General features: G+C 36.1%; 1 long non-coding RNA gene across 1 annotated transcript in view; it reads left to right on the forward strand.

Annotated features, from left to right (window-relative positions):
• Nucleotides 1-22,817, forward strand: part of LOC144301574 (uncharacterized) — a 78,176-nt gene extending 55,359 nt beyond the window's left edge. Inside the window, exon 3 of the long non-coding RNA XR_013368340.1 lies at nucleotides 22,658-22,817. This is a non-coding gene — a long non-coding RNA (uncharacterized LOC144301574). The remainder of the gene's footprint in view (nucleotides 1-22,657) is intronic.
• Nucleotides 22,818-24,927: the final 2,110 nt, after the last annotated feature.

Here is a 24,927-nt window from a genome sequence, read left to right on the forward strand (position 1 = left end):
TACTTGAAATTCCCTGCACCATTGCCCCACACATTTACCCTCTGTAACTATCAGTTCTTTACAATTAAGAGTGTGGGGTTTTTTTTGTCTTCTTTTTTCTTTGTTCATTTGTTTTGTTTCTTAAGTGCCTGCCCTCTGTTTTTGTTTCTTTGTTTCTCCTTTCCTGTCTTCTTATGGAATGACTTAATATTCTAGTATTCTACCCCCTGAATTCATGTTTTTATTTTATTTTATTCATGTATTTTATTACTTTTAAGGAAATTTCTCTAGGGATTGCAGTATTCTTATTTAATACAATATAATCTACTTCAAATTAATATTACACTATTCTATGTTTAATATTATGCATTTTCAAAAATATAATTCTATTTAAACTTACTTCCACCCTTTGGCTATTGCTATTATTTTTTCTTCTATTTATGTTATAAACCTCATAAACATTGCTATAATTTTTCTTTAAGCAATCAATTGCCTTTGAGAAATTTAAGAAAAGAAAGAGGACCTTTTATATTCACTCATCTTTACCATTTCCAAGGCTTTTTCTGACTTCCTATAAATCTGAGTTTCTATCTGGTATCATTTCCCTTCAGCCTAAATAACTTCCTTTACTGGTAACACAATCTCCCAATTTTATCGGGAAATGTTTTACTTCACCTTCATTTTATCAAGATATTTTTGTGTCATAGAGAATTTTAGGTCGGCAGGTGTTTTCTTTTTCACCAAGCACTTTAAAGTTGTTATTATTGTCTTGACCCCAATTTTTTCTAATAAGAAGTCAGTTGCTGTTCTTTTATTCTTTTTCTATGTAATGTGTTTTTTTTTTTTTTTTTCTGTAGCTGCTTTAAAGATTATCTTTACCTCTGGATTTCAACAATTTGATTGATGGGCCTACTTATTGGTTTTCTCTGTGTTTTTCCCTTCTGGAGTTGACTAATCTTTCTGCTTTTGTAGGTTGCTATTCGTAAACAAATTTGGAAAATTTGTAACCATGTCTTTCAGGCAGTCTTTTCTGTCTCATTCTCTTTCCTGTCCTGTGACTCTGATTATATGTGTGTTTGATTGCTTGACATATTCTCACGAGTCATTTGAAGCTCTTTATAATTTTTTATAAACTTTTTCCCCTCAGTGCTATGTGAAATGGATTTACATGAAAAAAAAAAAAAAAGAAATGGATTTACATGTGTCTTCAGGACAATTGGTCTTTTTTATTATGTCCAATGTGCTATCAAAATTATCCAATAAAATATTTTATTTTGTATATTTTTAGTCCTATTTCCATTTAGTTCTTTTTTATAATTCCCAAAGATCCTGAAATTATTCATCTTGTGACCCATTATATCCAATTTGTCTTTCATAATTTTTAAATATTTATCATAGTTATTTTTTGTTAACTATAAATTTGGGGGAGTAACTATCATATCCAGTAGTACAGGGGTATGTTTGATTGATGCCCCTCCCTAGTATATACTGAAAATCATTAGCTTGTTCACACTAAAGGCACAGGTTATAAGGGATAGTTCATATAGTAACAACTAAAGAGGAGAATCGATACAAGGCCATGAGATCCACTGATTATAATACATATAGCACCATTCAGAGGCATTGATCTTCATAGAATGCTGGAACACTTTTCTAAAGGTACAAAGGTACAATATGAAAAGACAGGGTGTACTTTAGAATGTATTAAATCTGAGACCTGGGAAGCCCCGGTGGCTCCGCGGTTTAGCGCCACCTACAGTCCAGGGCCTGGTCCTGGGGACCCAGGATGGGGTCCCACGTCGGGCTCCCTGCATGGAGCCTGCTTCTCCCTCTGCATGTGTCTCCGCCTCTCTCTCTCTCTCTCTCTCTCTTTCTCCCTCTCTCTCTGTTTCTCATGAACAAATAAATAAAATCTTAAAAAAAAAATCTGAGACCTTACTGCAACATTGTGTCCCTAATAAAATAATGCATGATTTCAGATATAACTACAAGATGAAAACAAGCGTAGTCTTCTTACCAATATCCTCAGTGCTTCACTGGGGAATATGTGCTTCCTACCCTGATTGTTCTGGGCTCTGTAAGGATTAGAGGCTTTGTCTCCAAAAGAATAATACTCTTGCCAAAGGACACAGCGAGGATCAAAGTGAGGCTGCCAATCCGGCACCTTGCATTTCTCTGAAGAATCACTTTTTAGCCATGTTCAAAATGATAATGAAAGTATACACAGTTCTCCAAGATTCTCAGATTTAATCAAGATTTATTGCATACAGAGACCAAGAAATTCAGCTTATCTTAAAATTGCATATGCTTGAAGTTTGTTTTCTTTAGAAAAAAAATCAATACAAAATCATTTACAGATTTTATTTACACCACTATTTAATTTACTGCTTCATTACTATATAAACTGAGATAGTCTTTATTCCATTTGGAGTAAATATTCACATATAGTGCTTCAGCAATTCCGATGATTTTAGGGTGCTTCTGCAGATCGTGGTTTTTATATAGTAAAAACTTCTCCATATCCTCTCCAACATTTGTTGTTTCATGTATTGTTAATTTTCCCCATTCTCACTGGTGTGAGGTGGTATCTCATTGTGGTTTTGATGTGTATTTATCCCTGATGGTCAGTGGTGCTGAATATTTTTTTAAGTAGTTGTTAGACATCTGTATGTCTTTTTTGGAAAATGTCTATTCATATATTTTGCCCATTTCTTAACTGGATTATTTGTTTTTGTGTTTGGGTACTGATAAGTTCTTTATATATTTTGGATACTAACTTTCTATTAGATATGTCATTTGCAAATATCTTCCCCCATCTGTAGGCTGCCTTTTAGTTTTGTTGATCATTTCACTATGCAGAAGCTTTTTATTTTGATGAAGTTCCAATAGTTCATTTTTGCTTTTATTTCCCTTGCCTCAAGAGATATATCATAAGTTGCTACAATTAATGTCAAAGAAGTTACTGCCTCTCCTTTCCTCCAGGATTTTGATGGTTTCCTGTCTCACATTTAGGTTCTCCATCCATTTTGAATTTATTTTTGTGTCTGGTATAAGAGAGTGGTCCAGTTTCATTGTTTTACATATAGCTCTCCAGTTTTCCCAACACCATTTATTTAATAGACTGTCTTTATCATTCGGTATTCTTTCCTGCTTTAGCAAACATTGATTGACCATATTGTTGTGCGTTCATTTATGGATTTTCTATTTTGTTGCATGGATCTATGTGTCTATTTTTGTGCAAGTACTAGACTGTGTTGATCACTACAGCTCTGTAATGTAACTTGAAGTCTGAAATCATAATGCTTCCAGCCTGCTTTCCTTTTTCAATATTGCTTTGGTTGTTGGGGGTATTGGTGGTTCCATATAAATTTTAGGATTGTTTGTTCTAACTCTGTGAAAAATGCTGGTGGTATTTTCATAAGGATTGCATTAAGTATGTAGATTGCTTTGGGTAGTAGCGGCATTTTAACTATGTCTGTTATTCCAATCCATGGGCATGGAATGTCTTTCCATTTCTTTGTGTAATCTTCAATTTTTCATCAAGGTTTTAGAGTTTTCAGAGTACAGGTCCTTTACCTCTTTGGTTAGGTTTATTCGTAGGTATCTTATGGTTTTTGGTGCAATTGTAAATTGGATCAATTCCTTCATTTCTCTTTCTACTGCTTCATTATTGGTAGATAGAAATGCAACAGGTTTCTGTATGTTGATTTTGCATCCTGTGACTGTACTGAATCCATGTATCAGTTCTAGCAATATTTTGGAGGAGTCTTTTGGGTTTTCTATATATAATATCATGTCATCTGCAAATAATGAAGGTTTTCCTTCTTCCTTAGCCATTTGGATGCCTTTTCTTTCTTTCTTTTTTATTTTTTTTCCTTTTTTCCTTTTTTTTTTTTTTTTTTTGTCTGATTGCTGAGGCTAGGACTTCTAGTACTTGTTAAGTAGCAGTGGTGAGAGTGGACATTCCTGTCATGTTCCTGACTATAGAGGAAAAGCTCTCAGTTTTTCCCCATTAAGGATGATATTAACTGAGAGTTTCTCACGTATGGCCTTTATGACGTTGAGATATATTCCTTCTAACTCTACTTTGTTGAGGGTTTTTAACATGAATGGATATTGTACTTTATCAAATGCTTTTTCTGCATTTTTGAGAGGATTATATGATTCTTACCTTTTCTGTCATTAACATGGTGTTTCACATTGGTTGATTTGCAATTATCCAACCACCCTTGTAGCCCAGAAATAAATGCCACTTAATAGTGGTGAATGATTCTTTAACATGTGGTTGAATTCAGTTTGCTACTATTTTATTGAGGATTTTTGCATTCATATTCATCAGGGATATTGGCCTGTAGTTATCACTTTTAATGGAGTTGTTGTCTGGTTTTGGTATCAGGGTAATGCTGTCCTCATAGAATAAGTTTGGAAGTTTTCCTTCCTTTTCTGTTTTTGGGAATAGTTTGAGAAGAATAGGTATTAACTCTTCTTTAAATTTTTGTAAGATTCACCTATGAAGCCACTCAGCCCTGGACTTTTGTTTGTTGTTTAAAATTTTTTAAAATTTCTAATTCAATTTCTTTGTTGTTTATTGGTTTATTCAAATTTTCTATTTCTTCCTCTTTCAGTTTTGGTAGTTTATATGTTTCTAGGAATTTATCCATTTCTTTTAGGTTGTCCAATTTGTTGGCATATTGTTTTTCACAGTATTCTTTTATAATTTCTGTGGTGTTGTTTGCTATTCCTGCTCTCTCATTTGTGATTTTATTTATTTGGGTCTTTTTTCCTTTCTTTTTAATAAGTCTGGTTAGGGGTTTTGTTTTTGTTTTTGTTTTCAAAGAATCAGCTCCTGGTTTCATTGATCTGTTCTATTATGTTTTTAGTTTCTATATTATTTATTTCTGCTCTAACTTTATTCTTTATTTCCTTTTGCTGGCTTTAGGCTTCATTTTTGTTGTTGTTGTTCTAGCTCCTTTAAGTATATTGTTAAGTTGTTTATTTCAAATTTTTCTTGGTTCTTAAGGTAGCCCAATATTGCTACATACTTCCCTCTTAGGACCATTTTTGCCATATGGTTTCGGACCATTGTATTTTTGTTTCCATGTATTTTTAAATTTCTTCTTTGATTTCCTGGGTCCCTCATTCATTCTTTAGTAGCATGTTGTTTAACCTCAATGTATTTATGGTCTCCAAATTTTTTCTTGTGGTTGATCTCAAATTTAATAGCATTGTGGTCACAAAATATGCATGATATGATCTCATTCTTTTTGTACTTGTTAAGCTCTGATTTGTGACCTCATGTGTGATCAACTCTGGAGAATGTCCCATTTGCACTTGAAAAGATGTGTATTCTGCTGTTTTAGGATGGGATATTCTGAATATATTTGTTAAGTCTGTCTGGTCCAGTGTGTCATTTAAAGCCAGCGTTTCCTTGCTCATTTTCTCTTTAGGTGATCTATACATTGATGTAAGTGGGGTGTTAAAGTCCCCTACTATTATTGTATTATAATAATGAGTTCCTTTAGGTTTGTTAGTAATTGTTTTGTATATTTGGGTGCTCCCATGTTGGGGGCATGAATGCTTACAACTGTTAGATCTTGATGTTAGATTGTCATCTTTCTTATGATATATTTCTTGTTACAGTGTTTGTTTTAAAGTCTAATTAGTCTGATGAGAGTATTGCTACTCTGGCTTTCTTTTGACATCTACTTGCTGATAAATGTTTCTCTATCCTTTCACTTTTAAACTGCAGGTGTCTTTAGGTATGAAATAAGTCTCTTGTAGGCAGCATATAGATGGATCTTGTTTTTACCCATTCAAACACCTTATGTCTCTTGATTAGAGCATTTAGTCCATTTACATCCAGAGTAATTATTGATAGAAAAGTATTTATTACCATTTATTACTTGTTTTGTCATTGTTTCTGGAGATTTTCTCTGTTCCTTTCTAGTCTTTGTCACTTTTGGACTTTTTCCCCACTCAGAGTCCCCTTTAATATTTCTTGCAGAGCTGGTCTGTTGGTCATAAACTCCTTTAGTTTTGTTTATCTGGGAATATCTTTCTTTCTCCTTCTATTATGAATGATAGCCTTGCTGGATAGACTATTCTTGGCTGCAGATTTTTCCTATTAAGTATTTTGAATATATCATGTCACTCTCTTCTAGCTTGCCAGTTTTCTGTTGAGAAATCTCCAGCTAGTCTTATGGATCTTCGCTTGTAAGTTAAGGACTTCTTTTGTCTTACTGTTTTTAAGATGTTTTTCTTTATCACTATATTTTGCAAATTTATTTTAGTATGTCTTGGTATTGACCTACTTTTTTTTATTTTGATGGGAATTCTCTGTGCCTCCTGGATCTGGATGTCTGTTTCCTTCTCCAGATTAGGGACATTTTCAGCTATTATTTGTTCATAAACATTTTCTGTACCTTTTCTCTCTTTTTTTTTCTATGACGCCTATAATGTGAGTGGTATTTGATGGAGTCACTGAATTCCCCGAGTTTATTCTCATGTTCCATAATTCTTCTTCTTGTCTTTTGTTTGGCTTCATTATTTTGTCTTCTATGTCACTGATTCATTCCTCTACTTACAGCCTGCTGTTCACTGCATCAGGCCTATTTCTCATCTCCATTACTGCATTCCTCATCTCTGACTGATTTTTTTTAACTCTTTTATCTCTGTGGCAAGAAGTTTCCATTCTTTTCTCAAGCCCAGTGAATATTATTATGGTCGTTGCTTTAAAGTCTCTGTCAAGCACGTTACTTCTATTTGTTTCATTCAGATCTTTGGCCGTGCCCTTATCTTGTTTCATTTGGAATACATTCCTGCATCTTGGCTTTTGTCTAAGTCTCTGCCTTCTGCCTGTTGGGAAAGCCTGCCCATGTCCTGCTCCTGAGAGTAACATCTTCATGAAGAGGAGGTTACACAAGGTCGGGTGTGTGCTGCGAGCCCTTGGCCGCTGCGTTGGGCTGCTCCTTTCCTTGAGTCAGTCCTCTGAGAGTTTCTCGGGGCCTGCAGGGCACAGCGTCTGGTCCTTGGCCAGATGGTGGTGAGTTTCACCCAGGTGGGCTTGGCCTGCCTGTGAGATGAGACTTGGCACTACTTCCAGGAGAGCTGAAGCCCTGCACAACTCTCTGGCTGGGAAATGTGGTGGGCGGGGGCTTCTGCTGCTCTTCTGGGGATGGAGGGCCCATGGCACTGGGACTGAGACTACCTAGACTGAGAAGGACGGTCCCACCAGAGCCTTGGGGTGTATGACTTGGTGTGAACAAGTTAGGCAGCCTGTGTTGGTGCTGTGCTGCTTCCCACAGGTGGCTCTGTGTTTGTGCAGAAGGACTGGGGAGGGAATGGTGCCAGCCAGCTCCCTCGTTCCCAGAGAGGGTCACTGTGAGCGCTGCCCTCAGTGGAGTACTCCCAGAAGAGTGCATACTCTCCCCACTGTGTGTCCCAGGCATTCTTTAAGTTGCACTTTCCAAACCACCTGTCCCTGGGCTGTTTGCCTGCCTTCTCTACAGTAGCAGGGCAGTGCCCTGAGGTCTCTATCCCAGTCAAGCCCACTGACCTTTAAAACTCCAGGCTTTAAGTCCTGTTGGTTGTAAGAACTCCAAAAATCAGTACTTCTCATTTTCCTAGCCAGCGGCTTTGGGGAAATGTTCTCCTTGTGCATTCTCCTGCGTGCTCCTCTCTCATGCTCTCTCTCTCTTGCTCTTTCTCCCTCTCTTCTTCAGGACCATGGCTCCCTCCCTCTAAACCAACCACAATGTCTGTTTCTCCCCTGAACCACATCTCCACACCTCCTATGTTCTTCCATGTGTTTTCTTCTCTCCCTTTAGTTGTGGAGTTTGTTTTGTCCATCTTCAGGCTAGTGTTCATGGGAAAAGATGACCCTAGAGTCCTCCTATTCTGCCAACAACTTTTGCTCAAAATGGAGGTTCCTGCTTTAATCATTGGAGTGAAATTATTTTCAATATAGAATTCTATACCATGAAGATAGACGAAAGAATTGAGACATGTGATGCCTCAAAAAGATTTATTTTTAAATGTTCCCTCTATTGGGAACCTGTTGAACAGTGTGAACCATAAAATGAGGATATAAAATTTAGGATTTGGCAAGAAAACAATCTGTCATAGAGGCAAAGATAATATTCAGATGATAGCAGTTGAAGAAGCCTAAAGAGTAACCAGTCTAGATTGGAACTGAAGAAAAAGGCCTAGGAATGGTGACTCCAAGAAAAGAAAATGGAATTGGAAGACAGCATACAGAAAATATTTTAGATAGGCAGGTGGCAGAATGTTTGAGGACTTGAAAATTTTTAGTAGGTACATTAAAAAGTCAAGAAAATGAAATAATTGTTAACCTCAGGGGGGAAAAGGGTGCATAAAAAGGAGGCAGATCATAATTTATTCCTTGACTCAAAAGTAGAAAAAAAATATATTGAGGAAGAGAAGAGAGTGAAGTCATCACTTACAAGATGGGAAATCAAGAAGTAGTGCCTAAAATACTTTTGTCAACATGTACCAATATAAACATTATTTAGGAAAATGTTTGTAAATGAGAAGTAGCCATATGAGTTGAGGATGGTTTATGCTGGTAAGCAATATTTTGGATGAAATAGAAAAATGTAAGAGATTGCTGTTTTCACATTTTATGTTCTTCAGCAATATTTTTTTAAAGATTTTATTTATTTATTTATTTGTTTGTTTGTTTATTTATTTATTTATTTATTTATTTATGAGAGAGACAGAGACAGAGACAGAGACAGAGACAGAGGGAGAAGCAGGCTCCATGCAGGGAGCCTGACATGGAACTCAATCCCTGGTCTCCAGGATCACGCCCTGAGCCCAAGGCGGTGCTAAACCGCTAAGCCACTGGGGCTGCCCCTTCGGCAATATTTTTAAGTATGTTGCTTTGATAAAAATTTTGTATTTAAAAATTTTGTTTAATTTAAAGAATTGGAGAAAAGGAGTAAATGCTAAGTGCCAAGGACTTGGATATGGAAAAAACACCTTAAAATGCAATGAAGTTACAAGCCTGATAGAAGTAGTAGAATTTTGTGGGTGTGTAATAGTTGGACATCATGTTGGAAAAGATACCAAGGTTCCCCTTGACAAGATGAACTTCATCCTGTAGCTTATGGCAGCCAGTGACCATTTCTGATCAGATAAGTTTTCAGTGAATTTAAATTGGCATCGCTGTGAAATAATAATGAACTCGGGGCAACCAGCTGTAACGTCGTAGGTAAGGACTAAATTTGGGTTTGGAAAGGAAGAAGTGGGTCTCAGAAAGTTGAAGAAATAATTATCAGACAGGACTTGGATGACTATTCAATCTAAAGAAAGCATGAGCAAAGAAGATCCAGAAATCTGTTTGAATCAAAAATACAAATACACATGCATATATCAAACATACATACAAAAAAGCAGCTGGTCTTGGATGTAGCAGATTTTGTTTGGATTTTTAGAGTGGACTGGCATTTGTTTGGATAGCTTAATATGTACTTAAAGCAATGAGATGACTTAATAAAACAACTTCACTGAGTATTTTAAAATAGAAAAAAAGCAATGGATTCAGTTATTTCTACTTCTAACCTTCTCTGTCTTTATATTTACTGATGTAAAATCTTTTTTATTTTCTCATTAAAAATATGGAGAATAGTTCTACACAAATATAAAAAGTATCACCTTGAAAGAAAAGAGCATCCTAAAAAGTGTTTTTATTGCTAAGAGAAACAGTCTACCTTTAAGCCAATAAAAAAATGAGAAATTTAGTCACTAAGTGAATTTGTAAACATGAGCTATTCTTAAATGGAGTAGCTAATGCTCCATAACTATCACAGATGATCAAGTGCTACAGTCTCAGATAAACCTAGAGTTATCAGAGCACAGAAAAGATCTATTTCTTTCCTTTTCTTTTTCAAAGTGAGATAAGAGAGTATCTGATTGTTTATGAGTAGGTCAGGAGACAGTGAAATCTGATATGCCTTTTTATTTAGACAGATTAGTCTACTTAAATTCCAAGAGGATGCTCTAAAACAAAATGGCAAAGCATGGAGTCAGGCAACTATTAGCTGTTTGTTCTCTTAAAGTGAAAGCACTTCTGAAAAGTGAGAGATGCATGACAGCAAATGAAAGTATAAAAAAAAATAAAGGAAATTGAAAGTGAATTTTTCAATAATTGCCTGAGAGAATACTGAGGATGGAAACAACATGTAATGGTGAAGTCAGACTTGATGAAAGAAAAGGATAAAATTGTCCTGCCTCCCTGGGTTACTTGAATATATACAACAATTTTCAGAAGGAAAACAAAAACAATAGCTGTGCAAGGGCTCTCAGTACTACTGTGAGTCTTTATATAAAAACAAAAGACAATTTCTGAAAGAAAAAGAAAAGGCTATAAACAAAATATAAAGGAATATCTTCCACTGGTTGCTAAAGCTTTTCACAGAACAGTCTTTCCATAACTTTCATTGTGTCTGCTGTCTGCTAAGTTCTACATCATTTTTAAGGGCATTATTATTGCTAAGATCAAATTTTTTCTGCTCAAAATGCCATTCCTGGTCATGTTACCATTTGTGAGAACATGGATCTCAGACAAAGGAGTCTTATGTTAAAGAATTAAACTTGAATCTCCCATTAAATTTCTTAGAATTTCATACTAACCATATATCTGGAACTCAATAAAATATTTTTTGACATTTTTCAAATAGGAAATGAGACAATATTTTTAAAAGGGGGAGAATAATAAAGTACTTACACTAGAAATTTCTAGAAAGGAAGGAACACACATGTATTTTTTTTTAATGTTGACTGTATTTTCTAAAACATAGCTATTTAACTGTTAGTAACATCCAAGACAATAAATAATTCTTTGGAAGAGTTTTAAATTATAAAGCACCATTCAAATAGAAGGTGTTAATAATCTGCCGACCTCTAAATAACTTGATTTGGAAAAATATTTGATTTGAAGCCTACGATTTTCTATATAAATAATCAGTAAATATTCAATCAATTTTAAATGCTATGAGATAGGAAGAGAGCTAGTGAGCCTATTTTGAAGGAATCTTCTACAAATTATTACACAGAATAATGACCAGCATTTAGGAGATATGTCAAAAGGAAATCTTTTACTTGAAGAGATCCAGTTCTTTTTTATTGAGCTACCTTTAAAGAAACTGTCCATTACCAATACATATGCGGGACCAAGAAGCAGAAAGTCTGAATTTAGCAAGTCATGCTAAAGTATGGAAGATCAGAATCAGGAGGGCCAAAATGCAACTCCAGGGGAAAGGACAGTCTCTTCAACGAATGGTGCTGGGAAAACTGGACAGCCATATGCAAAACAATGAAACTGGATCACGATCATAAACCATAAGCAAAAAACTCAAAATAGATTGAAGACTTAAATGTAACACCTGAAATCATAAAACTCCCAGAAGAAAAAATAGGTGGTAAGCACCTAGATATAGGTCTTAGAGATGATTTTTTTTTTTTTGGATTTGACACCATGATCAAAGGTAACTAAAGCAAAACTAAAAAAGTGAAACTACGTGAAACTAAAAAAACCTCTATAGCAAAGGAAACCACCAACAAAATGAAAAAGTAACCTACTGAAGGGAAGAAAATATTTGCAAATCCTATCTGACAAGGGGTTAATATCCAAAGTATTTAAAGAACTCATACAACTAAATAGCAAAAGCAAAACAAAACAATATGATTAAAAAATGAGCAGAGACTCTGAATAGACATTTTACTGAAGAAGACATACAGATGGCCAGCAGACACATGAAAATACCCATAAGATCCTCCTATGCAATCCGACCTTCCACTGACCTGTATACAGTTGAAGATCAAATGCCATACGCTTCATTCTCTGATGATTTTTAATATTGGTTAGTATTAGTGATCTGTTGCTACATAATAAAGTAACCAAAATTTAGTAGATTTAAACATTGAATATTATCTCATAGTTTCTGTCTGTCGGGGATCTGTAGGCTGCTTAGCTGGGACATTCTGGCTGGAAACTTTTCCTGGGGTGGTTGTTAAGCTGTCAGCTCTGGCTTTGGACTCATCTGAAGACCCAGATGAAAAAGGATCCATTTCCAAGATCACAGATGTCTTGGTTGGGAGGGCTTCAATTCCTTGCTAGTTGTTGGTCAGAGTTTTCATTTCCTTACCACATGAATGTCTTGATAGGCTTCCATAAATGCCTTTGTAAGGTAGTATGTGGCTTCCCAAGGGTAAGTGACTGAAGAGAGGGGGAACATGCAAGAATTCCCAAGACAGAAGCTTCAGTCTTTTTATAGTGTACTTTTGGAAATGACATAACATAAATTCTTTTGTATTCCATATTAGAAGCAAGCCAGCTAAAACCAGTTCACATTGAAGGAGAAGGGAATTAAGCACCATTCCCCAAAGGGAAGAGTACCAAATTAGCTAGGTGGTAGTCTCAAACTTAATAGAATCATTGTCTTTTTCCCTTGGTGGAAGTATTCCTCCTTTTACAATTGTGATTTCGAAACCAGAGGAGTCTGAAGTAGTAGGGGCAGGAAATAAAATTGTTGACAGTGACTGGAATCCATCCCATTGCCACATTTTGACCTCTGAAGTTATGATTGCTGGCTATGGAAATAGGTCTTAGTGAATTCCTAACCAAAGGAAACAAAATTGCCACAAAGCTTCCCATCGTGAGCTAGGTGTTTATCTTTCCCATCAAACTATAAATTTGGTTGTATGCAGCAGCAATCCTTCACCAAAATGAAGTGGTATATACAAGACATGCTCAAACAGGTCTTCAAGGAACAAGTTGCATGAGGAAATAGCTCATGTAAATACCATTAGCCCCTTCTTTAGCTACCCACATTACCTTACCTCTCCAATGCTCTCCTATTACTTTATGAGGGATTCTTGACAAGCAATGACTGAGGAAGCAACAAATCAGGCTTGGTTTACAGATGGTTATATACAGTGTGCCAAAACCCTCCAATAGTGGACAGCTACAGCATGACAGTCCCACTTTGAATTGGCCCTGAAGGACAAGGAGATAGTCCCTGGGAAGAACTTTGAGCAGACTATCTGATGGTTTATTTTGCTGGGAAGGAGACATGACCAGACATATGACTCTACATTGGACTATGAACTGTGGCTAATAATTTGGATGGATAGTCAGGGACTTAGAAGGAACATGATTGGAAAATTAGCAACAAGTAGGTTTAGGGAAGAGACATGTAGATAAATATCTCAAAATAGTACAGAATATGAAGATTTTGTGTCCCTAATGTTCACCAGAGGGTGACCTCAACAGAGGAGGATTTTAATAAGGTAGATAGGATGGAAATCAATCTGCCACCTTTCTCACCTACTCCTGTCACTGACCAATAGTCTTATGAAGAAACTGACCATAATGGTAGTGATGGAGGTTATGCATGAGCCCAGTAACCTGAACTTCCACTCACCAGGGCTTGTCTGGCTATAGCCACTGCTGAATATCTAATCTGCTAATGGCAGAGGCTAACACTGAATTCCTCGTAATGCACCATTACCCAGATGGATCAGCCTGCTACCTGACGTCAGGTTGATTCATATTGATTACCTTCCATCATGGAAGGGGAAACACCTTTTTTCCTACTTGAATAGATTGCAAAACCTCAGCTTCCTGCCACCAGGAGCCCATCTGTAGCTACAACTTCTTGTTTCCCTTGAAAATAATGATCTCATATAAAAAATAGCTCATGTTTTCAAGGTATATAAAGATAAAAGGACATATTTAAGGTAATATGAAGGAAAAACAGAGTGGCACAATAGATCAGACACTAGGAGACCTGTGTTCCAAAATGTTTTCTCCTTTAATCTCACTGAGCACCCCTCCACACTTTTTCTTCATCTTTTAAGAGATAAAATACAATCTTCATTTTTTGAAATTTTCCTTCTGATGAAATATTGTGGCTAGGGAAGTATGAGAAAGTAAATTAGTAATGAATTGTATTCAGATATTATTGCTGAAATTTACAAAGTACCACAAATTTAGTGATCCTAAATAGCATAAATATCTTATTTCCACAAGACAGAATTCTAACACAGGTCTCACTGAAAGAGAGTGTTAGCAGGGCTACATCTCTTTCTGTAAGCAGTTCTAGGGGAGGCATTTCTATGGTATTTACACATAACCCCCTACTTTTCAGAAGCAGCAATGAGATATCAAATCCTTCACATGCTAACAGCTCTTGACCACAGCTGCAAAAGGTTATTTACTTCTAAGCACTCATGTGATTAAACTGGATCTACCTACCCAGGTAATCCAGGATGGTCTCCATATCTTGAGGTTCTTAATCTTAATCATATTGGCAAAGTCTCTTTGGCCATGTAACATAAATCATTCACAGGTTGCAAGGATTAAGGTGTGGCTATCTTTGGGGCCATTATCTCCCATCATAGACATCTTAAAAACAAACATTTCAATTTGGGGGTCAATTAATAAATATGTAAAGAAATACAATACATTTAAAAATAACTCATCCCAGAATTTATAGTACTTATCATAGGTCAACAACAGCTCTTCAAATAAGTCTACTCCTAATGTCAGCTCCAATTTGGCCATGCAGCACTCCATGTGTCCCTAGCAATGGATTAGTACCACATGCCAAAATACGCATTTCTAACAGTCCTCTGATATGATATGTCCAAATAGAAGCAAACAAAGGTAATATTAATGTTTATCAATTTTTAAGTAAATATGAGAAGTATTAATTATTTAGATTGGCTGTCTGTAACACTCTGTCCCTGAAAGCTGCCAAATCTACCACTTAATTCTAACTTTTGACAGGAGTGGTGGCATACATAAATTAGTTATTTTCTCTTAATTTTCTAAATCACAAGGTATATGGTACTTTTATTTTTTTAATAAAGTATTTAAAACTGAAACTTAATTTATCTGGTAATGGAATTTAAATAAGTCAAATTAGCAAATGTCTATTGAAGCTCTACTACAAAGGAAAAGGCACTTACCTGACAATTAATTTTAAAAAGACAACTATATTATGTGTCACACTTAGAACCCATAATTAATATGTGCATATAGTACATGTTTTATTAATAATAAACTGCTTTATCAAACTGTTTAGTCACCTTCATTCCATGAGATGAATGTAGAAAACATGGTAATAGTTGACTATGAGGAAAAACTTGTTTGTATTTGATGCATGGCTGTCTCTAATGCTGAGGACGAATGGATGCCATATGCAAGGTCAATTTAAGTAAGCAAACCACAGATGAATGACCTGGATTTTCTTTGTTTTTGAATGTGAAGAAAACAGAAGTTCAAATTCCTTTCATCTTCTTTCAGCCACCTAGACCTACTCCTTGGTAGAGTTCCATATCTTGTATATTTTGGTCAGAAACAAAATGTCTATGTGAAATAAAATCTAGCTTTGCATAAGCAATATGGCCACCAAATGATTTTCCATATGGTTGCTGGTTCCATGGTAAGTCTGCTTTGTCCTAGAATAAGTAAAATTCGTACAAGTCTACCACCAGGAGGCTCATCAAGCTGTGATCACTGTAACTTTTGGTCTTTTAAGGTCTGTACATTGGACATATTCCCTCTAAAGTTTTTATTTTTTAAAGATTTTTAAAAAAATTTTTCTTTATTTATTCATAGAGACACAGAGAGAGAGAGAGGCAGAGACACAGGCAGAGGGAGAAGCAGGCTCCATGCAGGGAGCCCAACGTGGGACTCGATCCCAGGTCTCCAGGATCACACCCCAGGCTGCAGGTGGCACTAAACCGCTGTGCCACTGGGGCTGCCCCCCTCTAAAGTTTTTAAATCAATGCTTATACAGTTGCCAACTAAGAAAAGGAGATTTGACAGTAGATGAGACAATTGGAGCTATGATTATTCCTAAAATTCTGACTACTCTAATTGGTTGTCTCAGGAAATGAAAATAAGTGAACATATTAAATTGTAAAGCATTAATGTTTGATGGCTTTAATTTTTCCATTTGGCCAGTAAATCAACTGCCCAAGATTAGAGGTTTAATTATAAAAACAGTATTTGATCAAGGAACTATCCTGAAGACATGTAACAAGTTGCTAAAGCTAAAAATCCTTTGGCCAGCCAAAGGGACATGAGAAAGAATAGTTAAATGATATAATTAAGAAGTACACTTACTTAAAAAGATATTCACAACTTCACTCAACTTGATATTTTGAAACCCTAACTTCTAATGTTTCAGTAAAAGTGCAGTGAATTTGGAATCTAAAGATCTACATTTTTTTAATTGAATGTGTTCAGTTGTCCTTTTGATTTTGAGAGCAACTTACACTTAGTGAACTTTCCATTAAATGGACAGTGACTTAACTTTCTAATTTTGGATCTCCATTACATATATAAATATTTTTCCTCTTGATCTCTTTAATATTATAGCATGAGGCATATAGATCATGTTATGCTATGTGCTAAAATAAGCCAATGATTCTGCATTGCTTAATGCAAAGATTTTCCACATTAACTGTATTCAAACTGAAGAGAGGTGGGACATGTGTGGCTCAGTTCTCTACTGGTGCTGGGCCTATTTGTCCCTGGAACCATTCCTCATGTTTTTCCTGCTATGCTGGCTTCCACATGTCATAGGACGCATTTCCTAGACTCAAGTCAGCTGCCTTCTGGAAATGTTTAGCCTATTGGAAGCACTGGCAGGAACTCCTGGCAAAGGCAGTCTACTGTAAAGACTACTTCCTTTCTTTCTTTCTTTCTTTCTTTCTTTCTTTCTCTTTTTTTTTTTTTTTTTTCAGTTCCGGGTACACAGAACAGATTCATCTGGTTTCACATTCTCTTTATACTGCTGGTGCCTTGGTGCCAACTAACACCACTTTCTCTCCCCTCCCCAGTTCTTTGTCCTAAATATGATTATGGTTTCCAGATAGCTTCCAGGTGTTTCTCCATCCCCTCTCTGATTCTCAGATTTTCAGCACCTGTGCATCAAATGCATGTCCCATGTTCACTCTGTTACAAATACCAGCAATGTATTCACTTTTCCTGGGTGGCCTTTGACTGAAACAGGACCCTCACATGCTTTGTAACTAGATCTGCTCCTTGTTCATACATTGTGATGCTGGATTTCAAAGGAATCCTTTGGATGAGGAGGGGGCTCTACATCCACATAAAAAGTTTGAAACTCTGCTTGGATGTGAAATCCAAGTTCCCCAAGAATTCAACACTTCTTGTCTGTATTTCTATCCTGATTTGCCATTCTTATTCCTAGTTTCTGCCTGAAATATACTCCAGGAATTCTAGCCATAAAGTTGCCCATGATCATAATTTTGTTGAGATCATTGTCTCTTACCAAATACCCTTCCTTCTCAACTATCCATGTTAAAAGCCTACCCAAAATTCATAGGCATGAACTAAAACGATAGTTTCTCATTATTTAAAGATTTCATATTTGCAAATTTTCCTACCCACTGAAATTTATTTATAACCCCCAGGTCAATACTCCTGGCACTCTCATGGTCATTTGCAGACATAGGTGGAATGAGGATAATTTTCCCACTGTTTCCCAAAGATGATGTTTCTGTCCGAGGGAAAACAAAGATGGTGCTCTGCCTTCTTCAGCTCTCAACAAAGTCCTTTTCATCATAGTCCACTTAGTACTGGGCTTTTCATAATTTTTGTGCTTTTTGTTGGTGATTTTACTGTTTACAATGGTCCCCTAGGCGTAGGGCTGAAGTGCTGTCTGGTGTGTCTAAGTGCAAGAAGGCTGTGATACGACTTAGCTTATAAAGCTCTGTTCAGGCACATCAGTTATATGCTGTTGACCATGAATTCAATGTTGATGAATCAAGATATATATTAAATAAGGCATCTTTACTTTTTTAACAAAAAGATTTCTTTATTTTAGGAGGGGAGGGGCAGAGGAAGAGGGACAGAAACTCAGACTTCTTGCTGAGCATGGAACTGATGCAGGGCTTGCTCTTGGAACCCTCACCCAGAATCACGAGTCAGATGCTTAACTGACTGAGCCACCCAGGTGCACCATATTAAATAAGGTGTCTTTTAAAAAAGGAAATACACATACAACAAGATTATGTATTGATTGGTTGACAAAAATTCCATAATTAGATGCTCAAGGTAAACTAACGCCTTATTCTCCTAGAAGCAATAGTTTAATATTTGCAAATTCATTGCTCATGGTGACTTTATAGTACATAACCAAACAAGAATAATATGGATTATTGTACACACACCCGTGTCTAAGAAGCTTCCTCTGATCTCTCTTCCTTCCAGTTTTCTCTGCTTTAATTTCCTATACCCCCTTTTCTGACATTACCTTCCCTCTTCTAAGTCGTCGTTAAATATTCAGAGTGAGCAATAGAAACATCTCTTAACAGAGCAAATTCAAAGGTGAAAAGCAAGCCAAGAATAAGTGAGTAACTGAAGTCAGTAAGCCAGAAGAAGGATAAGTACTGTGTCAAATCTTAGAGGCACGATGGAAGATTGAACTTAAATCTGCAGCCAGAATTAAGGAAAGCTTAGAGCAAAGAGCAAATGAGGATTCTAGAAAAAAAGCCTCCAGCTGGTGGTGTTGTATATGACCAGATTTTATGTACTCACCATAAAATGGTTTTGAGAAAAAATGGCTGCAGTGAAAGTGCTAGAAATGAGGCAGACACCTGTCATCACTGTGTGCCTCCTATTATGGCTCTTTATGGCCATGTTGTATTCTAACTAGGCTGTCAGCTCAGGATCTGAGTATGATTAATTTGTGTTACTGTCTAACAATCTCCCACACATATTCACTGTAAATATTTCTTTTTTAATTTATTTTTTATTGGTGTTCTATTTGCCAACATATAGAATAGCACCCAGTGCTCATCCCATCAAGTGCCCCCCTCAGTGCCCATCACCCAGTCACCCCCACCCCCCACCCACCTCCCTTTCTACCACCCCTTGTTCGTTTCCCAGACTTAGGAGTCTCTCATGTTCTGTCTCACTTTCACAAGACATGAACAGAAATCTCACAGAGGAAGACATAGACATGGCCAACAAGCACATGAGAAAATGCTCCGCATCACTGGCCATCAGGGAAATCACTGTAAATATTTCTTGAATAAGTACATGCAAGAATAGATCCTATTCCATTAATGTAAAAAACTGCAACTTTAGCTAATTAATAATAATCTGATTCATGGGCAAACTTTATATACCTTAAGTGTCAGTCACATGGCTCATTACTATTTTTGCTTTAATTTTTGAAAGACTAAACAAACTTCTTGTGTAACCAGTATAAATCAAGTGTAATACCACCAGTATGAGTATTAGATAACTTGCGGTTGTTGTGTTTTCAGTTTTATATGATTTTTTTGCAAGAAGTTTAGTAAATATGAAACCTGTTAGTTGTTGTTAGTAGATAATACTTCTTATAGAAAGTATGAGTTTAAAGTTTATGAAACAGACTTCAAATATGTTCATAAGGAAATGATACTGTGTTAGCCAGTGCTATTACTTCATATTTTCTGAAAATATTTTTGGCTTTAAAGAATATAAAATTTTGAAAAAATTTTCTGAAAAGTATTTTTGGCTTTAAAAATATAAAATACTAGATATAGATAAAATTTTAGCCCAAAGGTGATCCTTGTTTCTTAGTCATTGTACACGTCTCATGTAATATAGTGATAATTTAGCATAAGCTAAGTTTGTTCTTCATAATTTTTTTTTAATTATAAAGAAGCTTTCTTAAATGTTTGGGCCAATTTACTATTTATTATCTCAGACATTTCCTAGGGAAAAGGATGCCAAATTGATTTGAAAACAATAATTCTCATAGAAATATATGGAATTGACATAGTAAAATATTATTTTCTCATTCATTCTTTACTTTGAATAATGAACTCAAGTAAAAAGCTGTTATGTAACTCCATATGCTTATTTTCATTCTAATCATATTTGTAGCAACTAAAAGTTGAAAATTAGCCATCTTACAAGTCTGTATCTTTATTATCTTACCATTATTTTCTTGGTCTAAATGATAAGGTTTTCCACAGCAGAAAAGCCATAAGCCATGCTCAAAAAGCTCTTTTTTAGCATTCTTCTAGTTTCAAAATTATGATTGGATCTTTTTTTCAATTCCAACTTCAATGGACCCTTTCCATGAAATTGCTGTGCTCAATAGCATAGAAAGAAAAAGCTTCATCAAGGAGATCTTTTGATGTTCATTCACTGAAAAGCTACGTTGTGTCTTATTGCTACTTAGATTTGCTGAGGAACTAAATGGATTGTAAGGTGATGATCTGGAGAGATGACAGAACTAAAAATAGTTCTTTCCTATTTCAGAATAGCAGAACATGAATTTATTTGGCAGTTCTACTGAGGCAAATTACATGTAGTTTTACTTCTAGGAGACATAGGTGGTTTTGCAATTTTAACTATATTCTGCTCCACTGTGCAGTATTGTCAAATGTCTCACTGAATCATAATCCTTAATTCTGAAAATGAATCAAAATGTTCTATGCAAAGGCCTCTGTTCATTGCAAAGCACAGATTAAATAAATTAGAGTACTTCATCCGAACATTTAATATTAGAGATCCAAAACTCATTTTATGACAGATTCAACTATCATTGCCCCTAAATCTCTTTCACACACGTGCACACACACACACACACACGCCACACACATGCTCATTGTTCTTAATCTCTCTTTAATGATTCCAGCAAATAAGTGTTTGTGGAATGTGGAGCTAACAATGACTTGTCTGCTTTTACCCTCATTTCCCACCCAAGAACCTAGAAGTAAGAGGAACATAGCTGACTTTTGAGGAATGGACCATAAATTTTTAACTCATAACCATAGAAGAATCAAACCATAGAATTGTAACATTCATCTAACCCTGGATCGGTCAGTGCTATGTTAAAAGATAGGGAACCAGAAAGAAACAGTAGGGTTGGCAAGATAAAATGTGATGATGTAGATCAAGCCCTGGCCACAGTGGCCCTGAGCTTATGAGAACACAATGAGCTACATCACAAGAAAGGAATTCCATGTGGAGAAACAGGATATTTTATCAAGTTTTATTCTGGCCTTGATAAGTAACCTATAATAAAACCCATTTACCTTTGCTTTAATTCTAGGCATATTCTGATTAAACAAATTTCTGATCAGTAAGGCAGATTGTCAGGAATCTTAGAAAAAGGAGAAATGTGCTCTAGAAAATGGATGTGAACAGCCCACTGACTAGAAAGCTTTAGTCCTGTTATAAATTAATAAAGACATCAGTGGGTATTAATTCCACACTGGCATCAGGTGAATATAATTATTATTGGTTTGTCTCCCTAATAACCAAATTATTTCTAGCCATATTAATAAAAGTTCTATTTTCCACTTACAAGGATGAAGACCACATATTAAACCTTGATAAACTTAGCACGATAAATTTAGCCATTCTTTGAGGTCTGCTGACTTACATAAGTCATAGCATAGCTACGTGACTGTCTGCCAGACACTAATGACAAAAATAATATGTAATGGTAAATTATACCCGTTGTTTCCTAATGTTTGCAATAATTTTATATTTTCTTTACATTATATGAGAAAACTGCTTAGTTTTAACTCTACAACCTTGTAATATTAGATATTTTTAACCTACAAATAGACAATTTCACATGATTTAATTTAAAACTTAGTGTCATTTTGTTTGTTAGCCTCACAACGTGTTTTACAATGATATATCTTTTCTTTATTCCTTAAACGTCACCTCTCTATTCATTTGTCCTTTTTCTCAACTTATACCAAAGAGGTAATTTTATACTTGTGGGTGGCTGGGACTTGTTTGCTCTAAGCTGCATTTTTTTTACCTAATTACACTCTCGTGCAAAAGAAATGATTTCTGAACCCTAATTTCCCCAGGCTCTTTTCTCACCTGGTTGCCTGATGGGTTTGTCAGTGGGAGGAGCACTGATGGAAGGGTGGAGAAACAAGAAGGGAGAAACTAAAGCTATTCTTCTTCTCTGTCTCCGTGTTTTGGGGTGCCTCTGGCAGCAGCTGCATCTCTTCCTACTCCCACTGGACAGCCTTGCTCTATTTCTAGCTTCCATGGGATCTCACGTCAGCCTGGAATCAGTAGAACCTCCTCTTCTCCATGACCTTCCCATTTAGGGCTAGAACAATGATTAAAGGAAACCTTACTTAACATAAAAACAGGAAGCCCTGAAGGGGGTTCTCTCACACCGGACAGGGACCAGGCGCTGCAGTTCACAGCGTCCAACAGGAAGGAGTACACCACACATTCCCCAACAGGAAGGAGCTTGGCCCACCACACTGAGTTGGTGAGAAGCCAACACCACCCTGAATGCTCATTCTCCTCAGTGAACTTTCATTCCAAACAGCCCCTGCCAACTCCTCCCCCCTCCACCCCCGTTTTCTCCTTGAAAGGAAGGTTCCTTCCCTTTGGTTTTCAGACTTGCCTGTGGTTGCCCAGAGTTTGCTTGTCCTGACTTGCAATGCCTCTGCTATTCCCACTATCTCAGAATCTACATGCAGGTGCTCTGCTCAGGTTCATCACCTGCATCATTCTCTGCATTGTGTTTTTTCTGTTGGAAAACCTATGAAGTGATTTCTCTTTGCTAGACCCCACCTGATAAAATACCTAAAAGATACAAACTGACAGATTTGGATTTCATTTTATTCTGATCTCCAGGGGCAGCAGCGGTGGTGCAGCGACTGCCTGCAACCCGGGGTGTGACCCTGAAGACCCAGGATCCAGTCCCACGTCCGGCTCCCTGCATGGAGCCTGTTTCTCCCTCTGCCTCTCTCTCCGTGTATCCCATGAATAAATAAATAAAATATTTTAAAATATATATTTCTCATCTCCAAATCTACAAAATAGAAGTCTGAACTCATCTGCATTCCTATTAAAATAATGAAAGTGCCCCCCATCAATGTCAAACTCCTCCACACACCCTTTGTATCCTGTCTCCTCTGCTTTTCTCAATTTTTTATTTCTAGTTTAAAATATTTAACTATGAATACAGTTCATAAATGTCATCAGTTTCTAGTACAATCATTTCTCAAAGAGCCCTTACTTGGCTGCAAATTCCTATCCAGTTGCAAATTAAGCAACTGCCTCAATTTCTCTTTCTTTCCCAGCAAGTCTAACCAAAAAGTTGTCTAGACTGATTTTGTCTACTTCCTTCATTTTTCAGTCTATTTCATACTGATACCCATCCTTATTACTGTACCTGAAACCTGGTGTCAAGCTGGACCAGACTTGTTTTATTTTTTAATTAAAAAGTTTTTATAACCTCCAAGGTGGATCAACCGTAGGTTTTTTTTAAAAGTTTTTCATTTATTTTTATAATCTCCAAGTTGGATCAACCTTTAAATGAAGAAAAGTGAACATTTTTTTTGTCCTCATTTCAATTGTCTACATAGTAGCTTTTAACAAATGGCCAATCTCTTTTTCCTGAACACTTTAGTCTCTCACAGATCCTCCAGTTCCATATTCTTCTGAGTTCTTGTTTGCTTGCTTACTGATCTCATTATTTCTGTTTCATTTGCCAGCTCTAGCTTCTTGATTTTACCTCAAAGTTCAGGATTTCCTAAAGGCTTACAACAGGTACCCTAAACTTCCCTGACCTCATCCTCTCATTGGGTGATTTAATCTCTTTTTAAGGTTTTAAGAGTCATCTCTACAGTGATGGCTCTGAAAATTTTAACTCAGTTAAGTCCACTTTTCTGAGACTCATATCCAATTCCTAATTGAAATCTCTACTGAGATATCTCATGGACATCTTACATTTAACCTGTAAGAATTTAAGTTTCCATTTTCCCAGTCTTACCCTGTCTTACTTGTTCCATGAAATAAGATCAATATATATCTAGTAGGCCTAAACAGAATTTTAGGAGACATATTTGACACCCTTGTAATTTCAATGCATTAGCCATAAAAGTAATATTTACAAAATGTGCATAATGTGCTAGGCATCATAATAGATTAATTACAAACATTATTTAATTCTAATAAACTACAAATTACTCCCCTTTAATGGATGAAGATATTATAGCAGAGAAAGCATAGGTGATGTACCAAAAGACATGTGGCTAGTAAGTAATATAGCCAGGATTTCAAGACAGACCATTCAGTTTTAAAACTCATGTTTATAAATATTACACTATGTCTCAAATTATAGTAAGCTGTAGTTAATACATTCATAGCACTTACTATGGCATAATTCTAAGTACTTTAGATATGTTAAGTCATTTATGAGGAGCATGTTGGTTTTGTGCCTATTTTGGAGACCAAGAAATACACAGAGAGGTTTAATAAATCTCTCTCTCTCTGTGTCTTTCATGAATAAATAAAATCTTTAAAAAAAAATAAGGCAAGAAATGAGGCAGTAGATTTGAGAGCAGTGAAAATACATTAAAAAAAGCAAGGCCCGGTGTCAAGAAACAAGGGAATTTAGATCTGGTGAACGTCCTATCAGGGAGGAAATTTTAAATTTTAAAGGTTAATGTCAGTAGTCATGGATTTTATGAGATACATTTTGAAATAAGTTCATATAATTTGGGAGGAAAGAAGAAAGGAGTAGTGACAGAATTACCTTCAAAAAATTCTGTCTTGGGACCGCCTGGGTGGCTCAGCGGTTGAGCTTCTGCCTTTAGCCCAGGGCGTGATCCCGGACACCTGGGATCGGGATGGAGTCCCACATCGGCCCCCTGCAAGGAGCCTGCTTCTGCCTCTGCTTGTGTCTCTGCCTCTATCTCTGTCTCTCTCATGAATAAATAAACAATATATATTTTTAAATAAAATTTAAAAAAATTCTATCTTTATGTCCTATTTAGCTGAAATATTTTAAACCAGGATACTGATAAGAGCTACCAAGGATATTGCTACAATTATAAAAATGCATAATATGTGGGACCAGCTCATTTACATATTATTTTAATATGTCATGAGAGAGATGA

This window comes from Canis aureus, chromosome 30 (assembly GCF_053574225.1).
Source record: "Canis aureus isolate CA01 chromosome 30, VMU_Caureus_v.1.0, whole genome shotgun sequence".
Taxonomy (NCBI): Eukaryota; Metazoa; Chordata; class Mammalia; order Carnivora; family Canidae; genus Canis; species Canis aureus.